We start from the raw sequence: 20,132 nt of genomic DNA on the forward strand, positions 1-20,132 counted from the left end.
GCACTACACAGGACAGACCCGTTGTTTAAAAAAGAGTAAGTAGTAACTTTTACTTAAAGTACATTTTAAACAAGCTACTTTTCACTTTTACTTGAGTACATTTTTAAACTGTTAATTTTACTTGTACTTAAGTCAAATTTGATCAAAATAATAGTACTTTTACTTGAGTAGAATATTTGAATACTCTTTCCACCTCTGATATTCATCATGTGTGTAATTATTCCAAGGGCAAAGCTTGTTTTTTGTATTTTAATAATCATACCACTAAACTAGTTTACATCTCAGAAATTAGGCTTGTTGAACACCAGTTTCATCTCACATCTTTCTGTTCAGAACAACCTTGTTTCTTTATTTTCCTCAAACATAAAATCACTGTTCAAAAATACAGTCCAAATACAATATGTGCTAGCAAGTTGCAACATACTGACAGAAGGCAAGAGTGAGTGAGAAGGAGAAGAAATGATAGAAAAGGAGGAGGAATGTGGTAAAGATATGAATGTTGAAGCTGTTGCAGACAGAAACGAGACATAACTGTTAACACCCCTTATACCCTGACAGCATGCTTCGCCCAAAAATACATCAGAGCAGACCCTATCTTTTTCTCCTAACAGGGATGGGAATACGCAACAGACAGACAAGATAACCATAAAAAAGGTTGAGTTGCCAATGGCAGTAATACTGTTAATCACTCACACCTTTGTTTAATAAACATTGCTTTAACACGTTGAAGCCTTCCCTGATAAGAAACAACATGTACAAATATCTGGAGGTACTTTGGTGTACAAATAACTCCACTGTTAGATGTTAAACAGTGCAGCAACTCATTTCAAACTAGTAATGGGACTAACAACTCTACATTTTGACCTCTGTGCTACTTTTTCTCTTGTTATTTCACTCACAAAGAGCATCTGTTGAACTATCCACCACCAACATTTCACCCTCTTGCAATACATACACACTCAAGAAGACTGTACACAGCAACCAAGTCAACCACACATATAATAAGTTATTAAGCCAGTTCAATACAGCATTCAAATGCATACAGAGAATGGAGACTGGTGAATGATTTCATGCTTACCTTCTACAATGGTTTGCTTAGTTGAGCAAACTTAAGTTCCAGCGATGATAAAACAGCCTCCTGGCCCTGTGGACATGAAACAAAGAATTATTTAGGGTAATTAAATATTTAATACATCCAAACATGAGGTGTATCATCAGCATCCACAAAATGACTTACAGGAAGAAAAAAATGATTGCAGGTATAAGTTCACCTGAAGTTCACAGTAGGTTTCAAACAAGTTTCCTCTGATATATTTGGATAACATGTACGGTCTGTGTATGTTCTTAGTAATTATCCGTACTTAGTCACTGCATTATTTGCTCTTTGCATGTCGTTGTTTGTCTGAAGCCATGACGGTCAATGTACCTCCCTCTGCTGCTACAGGCAAACAGCCACAATTTCTGTCCTGAGCAGGGCAAAAGGCACTTTTTTTTTTCTTTCTGTTTGGTAACCACAAATAAACCCAGTCATGATAACGAATCAACAACGGAGCAAGTGAGTGAATGACTTATTTGCAAGACAAAAACTCATCATGTCGCTGACAATAGATGTCCTTCTCCTGGTGGTGAACAGTGTACCTGTACCTGCTTAGCCCAATTCACCTGCAAAGCCTTGATCAACATCCACAGCTTTCCTGACTGAGCTCTCAAACCAGGAAATTAAGGGGGGGGGGGGGGGGGGGGTGAGAGGGGAACACAATCTTATTTTCATGGTAAACTGAGAAGAGACTGTTGAGCCATATCTCTGGTGGATTTAAATAAAAGCATTAAAGCATAGCCGAAAAAAAGATCAGAATCCCTCTCCCACTGTTCTTTTTCGCTGTTTACATTTGACAGTCAAAACTGTGGTCAGGTGTTTGAGCAAGTGTACATCTAAAGCAGACTTAGCATAGATAGAAACACAAAGTGACACCTTGCTCAGTTCCAGTTGTAGAAAAGTCAACGTGCAGCTAGCTCAGAGCTCTACTGAGGGATGAACAATTATCCACAATAAACCATTCCCACACAACTTCTTTTTTTTTATTCATTAAACTTCAATAGTAGTACAGTGTGTGACAAATTAAAAAAAAATAACAAGCCACAACTAAAAAGGAAACAATTAAAAGTGATAATGTAACATGAAACTTCCATTGTGACATCTGGTGAAGATTAATCTACATTTACCTGGATATCCTCTCACAAAACTTGCCATACTCTGGATACAGTGAAAAATGTGATGTGATCCCACAAAACGCATTAAGTGTATCTAGATGAATGTATCATCATTTTAATAGAGGGAATTTAGCATTTTAGAGAAAATGCAAAACAGGATCCTGAGAGCATCTGTACTCTCCTTGTAAAACAGAGCTCATCTTGTAATGCATAAGCAGATAATTGTCTCCATTTCAAACAGCAGAAGACTGTAATATTGCCATTTAGAACAGTAGGAGTGCACAGAATGTAGGGTAAGGATAAACAAGCACATGCTGTTTCATCCGGATGGGAAAACCTAGCCCATCACACACTCCCACATTGAGATTTTAAGGAGTAGAACAACTCCTCGTTGAGATAATTACCCACCCAGGTGGTTTATGTGCATGCTCAGTAAGAGGCCTAAGCAAAGAATATGAATCAAAATGTAACAATTTAAATAGACAATGGAATCCAAGGAGAATTTGGCAAGGTTCTCTTTTAAGGTCTTCAGATAATACTGTTTGTGCGATAGGTCAAACAGAGTGGAAAATAGGACATTAAAGACTTTTGACAAAGAAAAATCCCATTGTAGTTTAAAAAAATGTGTGTGCAATAGACAGCATGGCCGTTAACCTGATACCTAATAGAGGGTCATATGGTCCAAATAATGTTCCATTTTCTATGCAAATACTGCAGGTTTCATTATAATTGTTTGCTGAAAAAACATATTAAACAACCTTTTTTTAAAGGAGAAGGGCAATCAAAAGTGTTTTTTTTTTCTATGATAATGAACTGCTGTGATTCTGAGCACAAACAAAGACTCATTTCAGTCTGTCCACACACCTATGGAGTGGAGTCCCCTGTTTTTGAGAGGGTCAGGACTTTACAATATGCTCTCTAGTCTCAGGAATGTTAGCAGTACCTTTTGCTTTGTGGTAAGATTGCATGCAATATAAACACACCTCCATTGAAACAAACCCAATACCAACAAAAGGCTTGTATTCACTGTGGACAGCTCTTCAGCTTCACTAATGGACAAGCTTTCATCTCTCTTCACACTGTGCAGACAAAAAGCTGAGGGCCCATGAATATTTACCACTAAGTAAAGTTATTCCATTAATTACTCCAAGTACACTTAAAACTGTACATGTGGCTACTTCTCTGGCACCTCATTAATGAACCTTCTCATATCATTACCATATTAATGTATGCTCAACTCAATCTTTGTCAATCTCTTTTGTAGCATAACAATGAGTAAGGTATTTTACCTGCTCTTTTGTAATATAATATAACAAAGAGTAAGGTCTTTTACCAGCTTTTTGCAAAGTGTCTTGAGATAACATTTGTTATGAATTGGCACTATATAAATAAAGATTGATTGATTGATTGATTGATTGATTGATTGATTGATTGAATCGAAGTTTGACAAAATTCCCCATTTGGGAGAGAGAGTATCAGAATCTAAATAAAGCTACTTTTTATTTATCATTCCAGGGCCTAGCAGTTGGTTTAGAAAAAATGTGTTTGTAGGTATGTATATTATATATATATATATATATATACATATACATATATATATATATATATACATATATATACATAAATATATATAGGTTTTTTTTCGCTCTTAGCTCAATAAGCATCAGTGCAATCTGGTGAATCTGGTGAATAGATGATTTGGAGAGGGAAAAGTCATCATTCTCCATAAGAGATAGAAAGATATGGGCTTTTTCTACTTTGAATTACATTTCAATTTCTGTTTGATTTATTTATTCATGAAAACATGAGGAACATAGCAATGTAGTTTCACCTCCTCTGTGAGGCACGACCATTCAAAAATACTACCAAAATAAGCTGAATGCAAACGGGTGAAGTATCCCTTTAAGTTTTTTCTGTTTGATTTTGTAGTTCTTGTCCTCAGTGTTTCTTTCTTGTCCTACTTCCTCTCTCTGTCTGATTGCCCTAATTGTCCTCACATGTGTCTGTGACCCAGTGAATATAGGGTGCCTCCAAATTGCAAAGTGCCTACACAATCTGACAGTAGAAAGTCCCTTCTATCCATGCTGTATAGTGTTAGGACCTACTGTTCAGTAGGCGCGCACAGTAGACTGCTTCATGTTATTGACACACCAACTCAGATGTGATATGCACGATGGCTCAATAAATAATACAAAACTTCACATTGCATGTAAACAATTTAACATCTTAACATTTAAAAAGGTGCGTTACCCGATCCGGTCGCATCCATCCAATTTTGATTTTGAAGCGCACTTGAAGTGACGTTTTAAATTTCATTTCACACAGCATTGTGGGTGTTTAAATACAACTCATATCCTTAAAGGATGCATCCAAACCATACTGCACAAAACCCAGAAGTTAGCATTCATTCTGAAATGTTCAGTCTACTGAAGTGGACCCAAAAAATTACCACTGAATGACCATGAGAGTTCAGTCTACTGAAACCCCCTACTGAAAGTCTGCACTCTATTCTGAACTGTGACTTTTATCATGGCAGCCACTTAAATGCTTCCGGGGTTAAGGTAAAGAGGATAGTGAAAGGAGATAGGAGGGACAATCCCAATGCACCCATTGATTGTGGATGGAGGGGCAGGAGTGTGCAGGGGAACAGTGACTGGCCCATAGTTAAACAGACAGATGTGAACTTTCACAAGCACAGTTTACGATGTGCCTTGGTGGCCTTGGCATGCAAGACAATGTTGTGCTCATTACTTGTCTTCATTCAAAAAGGTTGTCTGAAGTCACATACACAGAGATGGCACATAGGGCTCCTGTATTACCCTGTGGTATATTAAAATCCATGCAAGTCAATGGCAAGTGGGGTACTGTAACAAACTTTATATATATTTTCCTTTTTCTCTTTTATTCAAACCTCTGTGTAGATGAACTGATGTGATATTTTCATTTTCCTCTTTTTCAGCATACCTTATGTTCACAAGGAGTCAATTGCAAGATAGCCCCCTTTGACTCTAACTTAAATTATACAGACTGACAGGCAGCAGAAGGGGCTGCAGCATTAAAGCAAAACCAGTCCTCTTTGTGACTTGTCAAGGGTGGGAGATGTCTACGGATAGCAGTACAAAAGATCTGCCTTTCCTTTCCACAAGAAAAGAAAAGTTTTTGTTTCATCAACTCCGGACTAACGCATAATTATCTCCCTACAGACCTTTTCACCAAAAGACTGATAAAAGTACAATATGTCAGTGTCTTCTTCAGCCATTAAGGTTTTTAAATATTGTATTTTTTCATCTGTACTTTGGACCGGCGAAATATAGGGGCATAAGTGTTGTTTTGAAATTTTGTGAGATGCAGTAAACGATTTGGATGAGCATGCTTAAAATTTGCATGAGTATGCCGACTTTAATCATATTTAATCCTGCTGTTTGGTCTGTTGACCAACTAAGCCCAACGTTTCTATTTTCTCATATGAACCGAAGAATGCCTTTTAACTCAGGTCGATACAGTTTCGGGAATTTCCATCTGAAACATGGATGGCTCGGAAGAAGATGTGTGCGTGTTTCAAATCTGTCTTATCAACCCACTATATTCTGTTGGTTTAGCTGAGGGGCTGAGCTTGAATACAGCTTGCAGGAGGAGGACTCATCCTTTGTGAAGTTTAATTCATGTAGTTTGACTTTTCCAAAATAGAATTGAAAGAGTGGAAAACAACATGCAGGTAAGCACAAATAAATTACATGAAGGAGGTAAACTACATGCAAGTTTATGAATTTTATATACTAGTTATCACATCAGCTCAGTCACATATTACTCCGTCTTTGCAATAGGTAGATACTGTAGCACGTTTAACGCTTGTTTCAACTGATTCACACATATTTGTTCCTAAATTTAGCTCCTTTGGGTGATATCAGGTTAAGGGCTGCATTGCGTTTGTCAATAGGGCTTTATTGTGCAGATTAACATAACTAGCTAAAGGTTAGACTTGCTAAAAAATCAAGAGGTCCAACCTTTGGAAATGTATGTAATCTGAATAATTTAGATTGGTTGAAGGTGCTGGCTATACTCAATCCTACAATCATAAGTCCTTGGAGAATTGCATACTACAATATTAATGAAATAAATAAATGGATAACTAGATTTAATTAGCTCATAAGAAATTATTGCCATTAGCGGATCTCACCCAATTGGGTTGAGGCATTTTTCTTGGAGAAACAGTCATATTTTGTGACGATGAGGAGACAAAGGGGTTTTAGAAAAGGAACTGGCGAGCCAACAGCCATTTTAGTTCACTGAGACTGAGGTCGAGTTAATTAGGCCATTGTCATTTTAATCAGGACAGCTCGGCGGCCATCACGTCCTGAAAGAGGCAGTGGACTTTAAACAGCTGAGGGGATTTTTGTGTGTGTTAACATATGTTGTTGTGTAAATGTGTGTGTTCGACCCAAGATGTCACCCAGCCTTGGGTTATGGAGTATGGTCTGTTTCTCTCACATGGTTTGAACATTAATGAGGTAGAGACGAACTGAGAAAACAGCAGCCTGGAGGATAACCAAGGGAAACCACTCACCCCTGCTCTACTCATGTCTCATTTCATTTGAAAATATTTTAGATATCACAGATTTGAAAAAAAAATCCTTCTCCTTGGCCACCAGATTTTGAATCAAGTCTTTCATGTCTTCTTTATTGTGTTGTTCCCTGACATTCTGATTTAAAACATATTCATTTTCATTACTTGTTCATAAGTGTAAGCTAATTTTCTAATTATGTAAAATATATTTTGTATCTGATAAACATATTTATCATATCGTCCATTAATTGTCACTTTGTTATTTACAAACCAAAGAATGGCAAATAATACTGAAAATCTTTTACTGTATCAGTCACTGAATGATAGATTTAAACAAATCAATACCTTATAGATTTATCAACTTTGAGATGCCCTTAAAGTAACAACATGTAGCTTTTCCACCCTAAAATTGCAGTTTTAGAGGTGTGCAACTTCCAAAGGGAAAAATGGTGTCTGTCCTATGTCAACAGCACGGCTGGGTAGCCCGTTTACTGCTTTTTGTAACTTTGGAAGTTGGCCGTGATCACCTCGCAAGAACGGCGTGCAACATAAAAACATGTCTTGTCTTTCTGAGGATGATTTGTTGTTCGTTTGGTGCCTGTTAAGACATAATGTTGATAAAGTAATGGAAAATACCATCGTGTTTTATTTTGAAATTGACCGGGCGCTCTGTGCGTTTCTTTGTCTCACTTCCTGTCTAGGTCATTTTATTCTGTCCAGCTTGACGCGTGCATGCATTGGGCTCCTTTTACAAGCGTGCCGTCTTCCTGTCTTTGTATGTTCATATTGATTCTGCGACGGCATAATATTGGTGTCCCAGTCTGTGAATTTCCATTGCACGGCACAGCAGGAGCTCCAAATACACACACAGTACTGTGCTCCCTATAGCTGGCTCCACTGAAACCGTGTCGCCTTTGTAACGCTTCTTTTACTACCATTTAAGACTGTTACATCCTACTTCCAGAATCATTCAATAAGGATACAAAAACAAAGGTGACCAGAACATATAAGAAGCCAACACAGATACAAGATTTAACCCCTGAGCTTTATTTGATCAATACCCCCCCCCCCCCCCAAAAAAAAAAGAAAAGTAGTAATCAAAAATAAACAACACAACAAACTGTTCATCTTTAACCAAAAAGAACAAAGATGGGACGGCACCTGTCAGAAAGGTGGTTCTGACAGATGCATAGATTGGACTTGAAATGGTTAACATGGTCATTATCACAATAAGCACAGCTTTCAAACAATGAACGTCATGAGTTTTACATCTACATAAAACAGTTGTGTACACAAAAGTGAGTGTTAAGAATACACCTCCTGCATGGCAAGCTTATCACGGACGGGCCTGCCAGGTCTCTAACAGGATAATAATACACTACAGCTTGTACCAAATATCAAAGGTATTTCTAAGTAACACAAGGTGGAGCAAACGGTTACGCATCCACAACTTATTTTTCACTCTGGGTTTGGTTCTACCACCATCGGACTGTGTCGTCCCTCAACCACCCGCCCGACGACTGGAATGGCATCACCTTGTTTCATGACAAATAACAAACACAAGCACAGGAGTTTCATCCGTACATCTCAGCTGTCTGTTGGACGGTTTTCAGGATAGCCCCCTCTCACCCCTACTTAATCTGAAAGTGGTTTCGTTTGCCCCTCTCAAATGACAGAATTGATCTGACTCAGTCAAGAAAGCCAAGTGACTGAGGCTGCAGCCCAAGTCTCCCCGAAGAAAGCAAAATCAAGATATTAAGATATTATTTTTTTATAAATATTACCTTGCAGTAAATACTGTCCACTTTAAAGCGATATCCATTGAGCTAGCCAAATCTTGATATCAACAGATTCATTCTAATCTTTAGATTCTGATATTCCATGTGTTATCTAAAAAACTCAATGTTTTTAAAAGTCAGGTAAGATGATCACATTTTCAGTCTAAAAAGAAGGAAAGTTAACTAAGAAATAAGGTTCTTTACTAAGGTCAGTTGTACATTTTTAAGGGCACGTGTCACATCTCATTTGGTTATTTCCTTGTTAGCACATCTTTGATGCCAGTAGATTTTTTTCCCCAAAAATCTTAACATTGAAATTACATTACAACTGTAAATAATGGCCTTTAGAAAATGTCTTCAAGAAGATATTAGTCTTGCTCATTACAGCTCTGTTGGAAACAATATAGCAACACCTGTTAATTAAAGTTTAGCGGTGCAAAGTTATAGAGGTTTTCCTACAGGCATGCTCAGTAGTCTCCACTGTGCCATTTTGGCACAGACCTCTATATATTTTTATGTCCCAAGAAAACCAACAAAGGCTATGAGGTTCTACTCAGATTTATATCATAATCTGAGATAAACACTACAAAATAATTCATTATAACAAATTAAAACATAGTGATCCACATTTTGTATCATCCTCGTGGTTTTGCAGTCAGAGATGTCCTTTCCACTTGAGCTGTCACAAGTCTCACTCTTGGAGGGTGGTGTAATGAAGGATGTAGTTGATGGTGTATAATCTTCATCAGAATGATCCTGATCTTCACTTTGGAAACTAGAAAAAGAAGAAAACAATCTGGGTTGTAATGTATGTGTTTACTCACTGGCCAATACTTGTGAGACATGGTGAATGGAAAGATACTAAAAACAACAAATAGTCTGCATTGATTTGTAATGAGAGGGAATAACAGTGACATGAAATAGTATTATAACATATTGTACAGTACCGTGTCAGAAAGTTGCCATGTGAGGTTTATAAACTGATATAATACTTTATCTTTACACCGCACTTATCATGCATTCTCTGTTTGGTAATGACAACTCAAAGCAGTAGCGTTATTCAGTGTTTACAGTTAGACATAAAAAGACATTGTGACACTGTGCTGATAGTCCGAAAATCAAATGTTCTCTGTTTACTAATGATAATGTTGTTATACAAATACCTGTATTGTTTCATTGTGCTAACGACTTTCTTTACACAATGCAATTTAAGTGGACAATGATGTCACCCGCAGCAGAGTAAACAGACAGGCGCCTTTTAAAAACCGGGTAAACAATGCAAAACAAACAGACTTCACACATTAAAACGGTTCTAAACTAGCTACGACAAAAGTAGTCTGAAACACTTTAGAGATTCCATACTTTTCATTCACTGTATATTTTTGCCAGTAGATCCATTTCTTGTCAGCTCGTGAGTCAAGTGCTTCAGTATGGTGAAAATTGTAGTCCTCATCTTTCTTAGGTCTAAAATGTTGTAAGTCCAAAGGAAAAAACGTTGTTTTCGGCTGTAATGCACTGATTTAATGCATAATGTATCCTGTTGTATTAGGCGGGAGAGCTCTGGTGTTCTGGGGTTGCGTTCATGAATATCTCTGCAGTCCATTGGTCAGTCTGGATGGTTCCATCCTTTCGCTTCAAGCTCTTTGCCCTTCAAATTTTTGTGCAACTGGCTGATTGTTTGTCAATCGAACGGCTCAACCAATAGATGCCGCCAAACATTGTGTATTGAGATTGAGGACCAGCTTGAATACTCAAAATGACCTTGAGACATCCATCAGTTGTGGATTTGTTTGACACGGACAATTTTTTCATCACAAAATAATCAAAGGTACGACAAAATTAGAGTTCCAACAGTAATTGGGAAGCTTTAGTTGTCTGTTTGTTGGCCGTTTATTCTGTGGGTTTCGGTCCACTGGAATTAGCAGAGTCACCTTTTGTATGACACCTTGTTATGTGTGTAGCATGATGTAGCATGTGGCTAGTAGCAAAATAATAATAGTAACAGAGATAAATTGTCAGGACATTTAATCACACTGCTTTGACACCAGTTACATTTATACTCAAAGTTAAAATGCATAAGCCTAGCTTAATGCGTGCAATATTCATTACTGGAGGCTGTTTTGGGAAGTATTTGAAATTAAAACTTTATTTCCAGGATTGAAATGACCGTTACCTTTGGATACATGTCACAGGCAATCCTGTACTATGTTAAATACTTTCATAGCCACAGGTTTCCTGCAACTCTTCCCTACTTCCTGTCAACATTCTTCTGTGTCTCCCTGATTTGCTTTCAGAGTTTACCTACCTACAAATTGAGTTGCAGTTACACAGGACATGAAGTTGCAAGGACACAGTTTTCATGATTTCAGAGTTTTGTCCTAAGATACTTATTTGATGATGTGTGTGTGTGTGTGTGTGTGTGTGTGTGTGTGTGTGTGTGTGTGTGTCTGTCAGTCAGTGAGTTTGTATGGCGTTACAATCCTTACTGAATGTTAAAAGCTTTGCAATAACAGAACATGACCAAATGCAGTACATATTCAAGTGACAATCCAAGCATTATATGTAACTTTGAAGTCACATTTTGAATTAATATCTAATCAGAGTACAGTTGTGTCAAGGAAAAAAAAAGATGAGTAAATGCATTTTACATTTTTTTCCTTGAAACATAGTTAATTAGGGGTGGACACAATATTGTGTCAAATATGCCAGCTGTTTCAACTCTAAAATGTTTGCTTTGGGAAATAATTTCTAAAGTTACCAGATATCATAATCCAAAAAACTACAGACAAAGGTTCTGTTGGGTGCATCATATCCGTATCCTCCCTTTGCCTTATCATCACCTCTAGTTCACAGCAAACAGAGTTGTAAGCAAATACTTAAATCCATAATGTGTTTTATTGTTTGGTGTTAACATTTGAGTATTTAAATGTTTGAGATCTAGTTTACATATACTGTTGGCACTGAGTGTAGGTGGTTAAGTTTGTAGACATGGCAAGCAAGGGACTGAGCACATTTGCATTGTGTCTGGTTTGACACAGTGTTATTTGCATAATTGTATTCTTCCATCATGCTTGTTAACAATGCAAGTTACCTATATTTAATAAATGACCACTGTACGTGTCAGAGTCACAGAGCTGATTATGTGAATCACCCACATATATTCTAGTCAACCAAATTGGCAAAAGCTGATGAGCCAAATTTACATAGAACTGTTACTGTGAATGATTCCTACCAGTAAAACTCCCCTCCACACTGTAATGGAAAGAATGGAATATAACAAAGTGTGGGTTAACGCTGCCCTCAGGAAAATAGCTCAATTACAGTACACCCATGGATATAAACACTCATGTAGCCGTCAGAGTGGTAAACAGATGTGTGGTGAAGTCCGTGATGCATGATGATCACTCAAGCAGAAGTTTCTGCGCCTTCATTCATTGACTTGTTCTGATGATGGATTCCTATTTTTCCCCCCGTAGCTCAACATGTAACAAAGTCATTTGTGTATGGGGCAGTGGCCTTCAGCAGACAGAGCTGTTAAGAACATCATTAACATGTTCCCTTCTGCATTGCTAAAGCCGACCACCCTTTGATATTATCAAACCAGACAGTTTGCATGATGTAGTAAATTTCAGAAAGGGTTTCACACTTGCAGAAAACTCCTGAAAAACTCCTGATATTTGCTGGAGGAGCTGCATGTGAGAGAGAAAACAGCCAAATATTTCATCTGGGCATTATCTGCAGTTTCTCCTTCCAGCTCCATAGTATTTTTTTCTGCAAGTCCAAATGATCTGACATTAGAACGCAGCAGTATATAATATGGAGAATTCACCTCGAGCGAGTGGAAGGGGGTGGTGACGTTTATGACCAGTGCACGGTGCATGTATACAACGCTACAATCTCCGTGCACATAATTATTCTGCTACATTATGCTTTCTGTTCTTCAGTTTTTTCACTCAACTCTTTTAGATATTCCCATTAAAGCGTTGTATAGCGGACTCTGTTGCCTTGTCTGCTACGGTCTGTGTTGGTTTTTTTACGTCATGACCCCCCCCCCCCCCCCCCACACACACACACACACACACACACACACACACACACACACACACACACACACACACACACACACACACACACACACACACACACACACACACACACACACACACACACACACACACACACACACACACACACACACACACACACACCTGTCTGACCTCCTGCTGTGAGGCACATATGTAAGGTCAGGGGAATTTCAAGAGCAGTCCTCCTAAAATTGTACAGATATTTGTAGGAGTGCATATGTGAAAACGGCTGTAGAGTGTGACTGAAGACCTTGGACTGTGAATCAGTACAGCTCTCTGTTATGATCTGTGTTGGGCACATTACTGAAAATTACTAACTAGTTACAATTACTAGTTACTGCTATCAAAAATAAACTGAGTTACTAACAGAGTTACTGCTTTATAAAAGTAACTAGTTACTTGGGAAAGTAACTTCAGCATTACTTTTTTTGCTTTAATCTTCATTTTAATGTTAACATTATTTTGTGTTGCTGTGGCAACAGTGCTGTGACAAGGTGACACGGTGTAGGTGTATGTAGAGGCAACAGACTCAACATTTGTTATGAAGCTCGTCGCTGCGTCAACATACCTGTCTATCAGTCTTTAGTCTGGCTTACAGAGTCATGAAGCAGACGGTGTTTTAAATCAAGCCGGGGGTTTGTATGGAGTGTCTACTCCTTGGTCTACCGAGCAGCTAACGTAAGCTGTACCTGGGTCTCCGGCGTCTGCAGCACCGGGCTCTCTAACAGCTTATTTAGTAGAAGCCTATGGTTGTTCAGATTGTCGCTTCATTCTTGGGAGCAAAGTTTTCCTCCTGCACACAGACTCCAACTCACCACGTTATTTTTGTCATTTAACTCAAGTCTGAAAAAAATGTGTCTGTATCTTAGAGACAGAAAGCTGACCGCAAATGATAACTTGCCTGTGTTTGTTTACAGTGCGCATCATTCTTTCTCTCATGGATGCTGCTGTGCTGACATCAGTTTCACCTCGCCTGCCTGTTTCACATAAAGTAACAAGTAACGAGTGCTTTTTAATGTCAGTAACTGTTATTAAAATATGGAAAATAACTAATTGGTTACTAATTACCACAAATAGTAGTGTAACACGTTACTCAGTAACTAACGCAAGTCCAAACACTGGTTATAATGTGGAAAAGTTGACACTGTTACCAACTTCTTTTCGTTTTATTTATAGATAAGAGCACTCAAAAATGTGTCAAAAGATTTTATTTTGTCTTGGCCCAGAGTGCATTTGAACTGAGTGCATTGAAAAGGACATCCCCTTTGGCTGTTGTCTCTTTGGGAGCCTACCTGTCACACAGCTGATATAACGCTCTTTGAATGTAGTGTGTATTTGTGATCAGAGCAGCAGTAAGCAGCACATGACATAGAGACTAAGGTTGTCAAAGCAGTCTTCAAACATGACTGTCCTCTTCAAGAAAGGAAGCTGAGAAAAGCCGAGACGCTGCCTTGTCTCATCTGCCAGCAGCGCTCACTGCCTTACCGTCTCATCTAGCAACTCTGTCTGATGATATGTACAACTCCATGCTGGACAGCTGTTTTGATTTCAGCCTGCATGACACATCTGCTGTTTGTCATGTTGTGTTGCCTTTCTTGTGCCGAGTCCCACAAGGGCAATATGTTCCTTATCCTTCTGTCAGTGTTTACAGCTAGGGCTAAGGTTTACAAACAGACCAGCATGGTGCACATTTGGAAGATGAGGGAACTATGTGCACCTGTGCATCTGTTGTCAAAGCAGTCAGTCCTTCTGCGTGGTTTTTAGGCTGTAGACTGTGACTGTGCAAGCAAGGACATAGAAAGGAGCAAACATCAATAACTGCCAACAAACAGTTTTAAATAAAGACAAGACAGGTGACAAACAGTTCACTGAGGCAATACACAAGGTGCAGAGAATATTTTTATAATCAACAACATCAACAGCCTCATCATAAATATCATTATCATGATGAATATCTATATCAACACAAGCCTTTATATCATCATGATCAATGTCATTAAATAGGAATTCATGATAGGGCAGAGCCTTAAGCTTTTTCTAAAACGTTTTAAGGGACTTTTGAAGTACTTTATAGGATAATTTCATAAAACTCCCAAAATTTAGGATATTTAAGAAACAACAGCTGTCAGCTTAAATAAGATATTGTGTCCAATTTTATCCACCAAATCCATCTATCTAAGCTCTAGCATAAGTTCAGTCAGGAAGACTATATAATTGCCTTCACGATCGGGTCTTTGCCATTTATCCTTTTTTGCACGCTCACTCACGTTTCCGCTGTCATTCTCGAGCTGTCATCCTTGAGCTGTCACTTTCTGGGGCTGTCATTGGATAATCAGCTGTGTCGTCAGCGGTACTCATCTAACCAATTGCATGGCGTTCCTCCCTTCTGCTCCCCTTTTTCTCTTTCTCTGCCTTAGTTCATGCTGATGTCTCACGCGCCCCTCCACCTCCCCCAACACAGCCAGTCTTCGCAGAATCATCATCCATCAATTCTTCACCCATCCGGTCTCAGCAAGTCATCAGCTTCACCACCACCAATGTCTGGACTCGATGGGGGAAATGATTCTGTCGACATTCAGAATTGTCATTCTCCAAACACATGACCCACCCCATAGAGGCCAAAGATTTCTGTTAATTCACATTTCCATGTTTTTCATTGTAATAAATAAATGTATTAATTCACTTGTCTCTCCTGACTGAACTAAGAGTGCGATGAGTCCAGCAGTAAAGAACCACAAAGTATTTATGTTTCAGTAGCACAGAGAGACCTCAGAAGGGTGAATCAATAATGCATAAAAGATTCTGTCAATTTCGAAAATGCCAGTATGTGCAAAATTGAGGAGAAATACTTATTTTTGTGGTTTTATGATTGTATAATTTTCAACATGGTCAGTTCTTATAATTATCTTTTTTATCTAATATTTTCTGTTTTTTTATCTATTTATTTTTTCCAGTTCAAATTATTATTAGATGAACAATTTGCAAGAGTACCTAGGACCAGCCTGGTTTGTAAATGCAATGAGGGTGGGTAAACATATCAAAAGTCTCAATCACATTTCCAAACGACACTACACTCACACTTTCTTTTTGCTATTGCAATGCTTCGCAGAAACTTTGATGAGTTAAACACGCTGAGTGTGTGTGTGGTTCATCAACAAGTTAGTGTAATAATACTGCTGTACTTAAACTGAATGCAGGTTGTATGGTGCACAAATATGATCAAACACCATAACTGTCATTTTGAAGGGCGTTACAAGACCACAAGACAGCAGAGATGGCACGGCAGGGAGGCAGAACACCGCTATGGGGCTCTAATATATTCAAAGAGGGATCATTTACTTAAGACTTGCATCCAAGGATAAATCTGGCCTTCATTAGCCTCAATCTGACACAAATGTGAACAACATGTTGGCTTATCACATGAACACTGCCCCTCCCCCCCTCTTTGAGACCTGCACTGCAAATTCCTCTGGAAATATCACAGTTTGTTAGCATTCCAGGGATAATGTAACATTCAGGCCTTCATTAGAGACATCATTTTATCATGAAGCAACTGGGCTATACATATAATACATCAGCCTCCAGCCTTCTCTTAACAGGAATTAATTTCTCCAGCTTTAGATCAAAACAGATTGCTTTTATAACTATTGAAAATAACTACCATACGTAATTAACATACGTTTACAAAAAACAAACAAATGCACAACCTCACATTGAAAACAAAATTATAACCTTTGTCTGAAGTCCATTTAGTGGCCACCAAGAGACCTCAACCTAAATGTCAGTAAGACCAGCTCTGCAACACCGACCTGAAAAGAACTAAAGGTGTGTAAACTACATCTGACCAAGGTCCACATGGAGCTTTTATACAAAAAGGGAAAACAAAAAAAAAGTGTAAATTACTTTAAACATAAAAGTAACCAACCCAAAGCAAACACATTCACTTTTATATACACAGAAACAGGCGAGGTACCATACCGCAGATGCTAATTGCTTGATGGTTAATAGGCGAGTGTTCATATGCACTGCGGAGTGCATGTTGTGTTGAGTGTGAGAGCAATAGTGGAGGGACACCAAACAGGTCAATTTTAAATTAATATTCATTAACTCAGAATTAAAGGCAGAATAAATATGTTTCACAGCCCCCCCCCCCCCCCCCCCCCCCCCCCCCCCACACACACACACACACACACACACTTGAACATTTTTGAATATGCATTTAGCATCTCAAATAAGAACTCCCTTGATTACATAAAAAATGACACATTACCAAACCTGTAATAGAGTTCAAATTAATTTAAGCATTGCACCGATAGCATTTAAGCACTGCTCCTCCCTAACCTTAGATCAAGCACTGTTTAATTACTATCTTCCCAAGACTGAATCCCTGAATTCCCTGTAAGGAAGGTAGCTATTATTTTACATCATCTTCTATTAAATATTTTAACGCTATATTTCGGTTAATTGGATTCAAGACAATAGGATGTGTGTTTACTGTTTATTTTTGTTGATACAAGTTGATACAAAAACTGCAAATTTGCCAATTAATTATTGTCTCCCACATTTAAAAAAAAAACACCAAAAAAAACCAAGAATACATATCTATTTGAATATTGAAATTGTGTATTACAATATCTCAAGCGTTATTATTCAAATGTTGTGATATATAGAGCAAGTAACAACTGCTTTAAAAGAAAAATATTTGTTTAAAAAAAATTGCCAATCAAGACCTACTGCATTACCATATTTGGAAGAATAAATTAGAGAAAAACTTGCAGAAAATATCCAAGCCACTAGCCAGTTGTAAATTATTTTGAGATTTTTTTCTAAATGAAATATATAAGAAATAATACTGTCTCCCATCTGTTCATTAAACAACAATAAAAAAGAAACAGATTCTGAGGTTTATCCAATCTAAAACAAAAGCAATATTGCTTTTCTTCAGGAGACCCATTTACTCCCCCAGGAATCAAGAAAACTTTGCAGGAATTGGGAGGGTCATGTCTTTGCCTCATGTGGAAGTAGTAAAAGTAGGAGGGTAGTAATCCTAGTTTGTAAACAGTTGCAGTTTAGGTGCATCAGGGAGCACCAATTATAACTGAGGAGATTGCATGGGTCATTAAAAGTCTCTTGACTGGTAAGGCCCCAGGCTTAGATGGCTTCACAGCAGATTTTTATAAGGCCTATGCTGATGAGCTCGCCCCTTTGCTTCAACAGATGTATATTGAAGCTCTGGATATTTGAAGTCTACCCCATACATTATCTGATGCACTCATTTTCCTTATTTTAAAGAGAGATAAGGGCCCACTAGACTGCAAAAGCTACAAAGCCATAAGCTTGACTGGATGTGACAATAAGATCCTTTCTAAGATCCTAGCCGTTAGACTAGATAAGGTGATAACCAGCCTAATTCATCCTGACCAAGTTGGTTTTATTGCACCCACAACTCTGCTGATAATATTCAACGTTTAATTGACATTATGTGGATCAAAAATAAATGAATCCTTCCAAACAAACTCCCATTTTAACGTCATTTGAAGTTTTGTGTTTTGCCGACATAGAACTCACAGCGGACATCTCTCTCTTTTTCTCTCTCTCTCTCTGTCTGGGCCCCCTGCAGAGTGTACAGACCTGCGACATGTATGCGAGGGGTACAGAGTGAGGGAGCTGATCATTTAGTTCATTGGTCTTAAAGGGGTCATATTATGCTTTTTCTGGTTTTATATGGTCTTTAGTGTGTTTTCCATGTATCCTGTGCATGTTTAGGCACATCTATGTGCAAAAATTCAAAGTCCGCGGAAACGTAGATTCTCCTACGTCCTCCTGTTAGCTGCAGCATTAGCTGCATGTAACGCTCGGTTCTAGCCCCCCTCGAAAAAAATTAGCCAGTGTGACGTCTTGTCAGTGTGATATCACCCATTGGCTCGTTGTGGCAAGCCCAGCAGCTCATGTTGCAGGCCCATTAACTTCTGTAGCACGCCCACGATATGCCGTAGCACAGTAGTGCTAAGGTGCTAATGTTTTTGCTCCCTTCGGAGCCAAAGTGGCTGCATTCCCAATATGGTGAAAGGGGCTTGACATTTCCAAGAACTGTGCTGAGCGACTGACCAATCACGACAGAGCCGACAGGCCGACCAATCAGATCAGACTTGGCACACGTGGGGACTCTGAACGTGGGCACATCAGAGCCTTAGAGACAGAGTCAGAAGCGAGCCGGTGCATGCCGGCACCCCTAGAATAACATGCTGCATTGCTAGATCCCCCCAATACAGTTCCAGTGTTGCCAAAACCCAACCTACTCTGTTTGTGATTTGATAGTAAATTTGTTTAGGTTGAGAGCGAGAGCTGTTTTGTGTTGCATAACATTGGTAGGGTAACGCCATTGACTCAAACTTTATCAAGCACATCCACAACAAACTCCCACGTGTATTCATATTTATTATTCTTATCTTTTCTTCTCACAGCCTCACGCCAGAGATCCAGCAAGGTGCAGGAGTACTTTAAGGCCTGACACTGAATTAAATTAGGATTACAGATTAAGAATAGTGCAACAAAACTGCATTTGTTTATCTTGGAAACAAGTCCTCTGCATATGAAATGATAACAGCATTAGAGTAAAAGTAAAAACAGTTTACCTGTAAGTTTTACTGACGCATTACTCTCCTAAACACCTCTCTTTCAATATAGATGTGCAAAGAGGCATTTCTATATGTGAAAAATGTATGTGGCATAAACCCCTTTAAATGATATGCTAATGCTACATACAAGGAAATATATACTCTTGCTATTGATGTGGGGTTTTCAAGGGGTCACAAAACACTATCCAGAATGGCTTGCCTCATCTTACACACACACACACACACACACACACACACACACACACACACACACACACACACACACACACACACACACACACACACACACACACACACACACACACACACACACACACACACACACACACACACACACACACACACACACACACACACACACACACACACACACACACACACACACACACACACACACACACACACACACACACACACACACACACACACACACACACACACACACACACACACACACACACACACACACACACACACACACGATAAAAAGATAAACATTCCAGCAACAACCACCCTATCACAATGACAATAACCCCACCATGAACCAACTGGACACACCGCCCTCCTTGTTTACAAAGTACCCAGCCAGAGAGTCAACCTCTCACCAAAGAGCCCTACACCTTCACAGAAATGAGAGACAGAGTCACACAGTTGGAAATAAAAGCAAGTGGAGATAGAGCAAATGATTAACACTGGGCTGCTAACCCATGGCAAGAACAACTCCCCACCAACCTGGGAAAAATCCTCTTTATAATCATAAACCACAGACTCCTACATTTCCTTACTGAAAATAACATCCTCAAAAATTAACAAATTGGCTTTTTACCAATGTATTGTACAACAGACCATATGTTCA

General features: G+C 38.7%; 1 protein-coding gene across 2 annotated transcripts in view; it reads right to left on the reverse strand.

Moving 5' to 3' along the window:
• The window catches only part of foxp1b (forkhead box P1b), a 131,617-nt gene that overhangs the window by 93,964 nt on the left and 17,521 nt on the right, over positions 1-20,132 (reverse strand). For both annotated transcript variants that reach the window (XM_061042530.1, XM_061042529.1), the window contains exon 2: positions 1,079-1,144. The gene's annotated coding sequence lies outside the window, so the exon portion shown is untranslated. The remainder of the gene's footprint in view (positions 1-1,078; positions 1,145-20,132) is intronic.

Source organism: Labrus mixtus, chromosome 7, assembly GCF_963584025.1.
Source record: "Labrus mixtus chromosome 7, fLabMix1.1, whole genome shotgun sequence".
Taxonomy (NCBI): domain Eukaryota; kingdom Metazoa; phylum Chordata; class Actinopteri; order Labriformes; family Labridae; genus Labrus; species Labrus mixtus.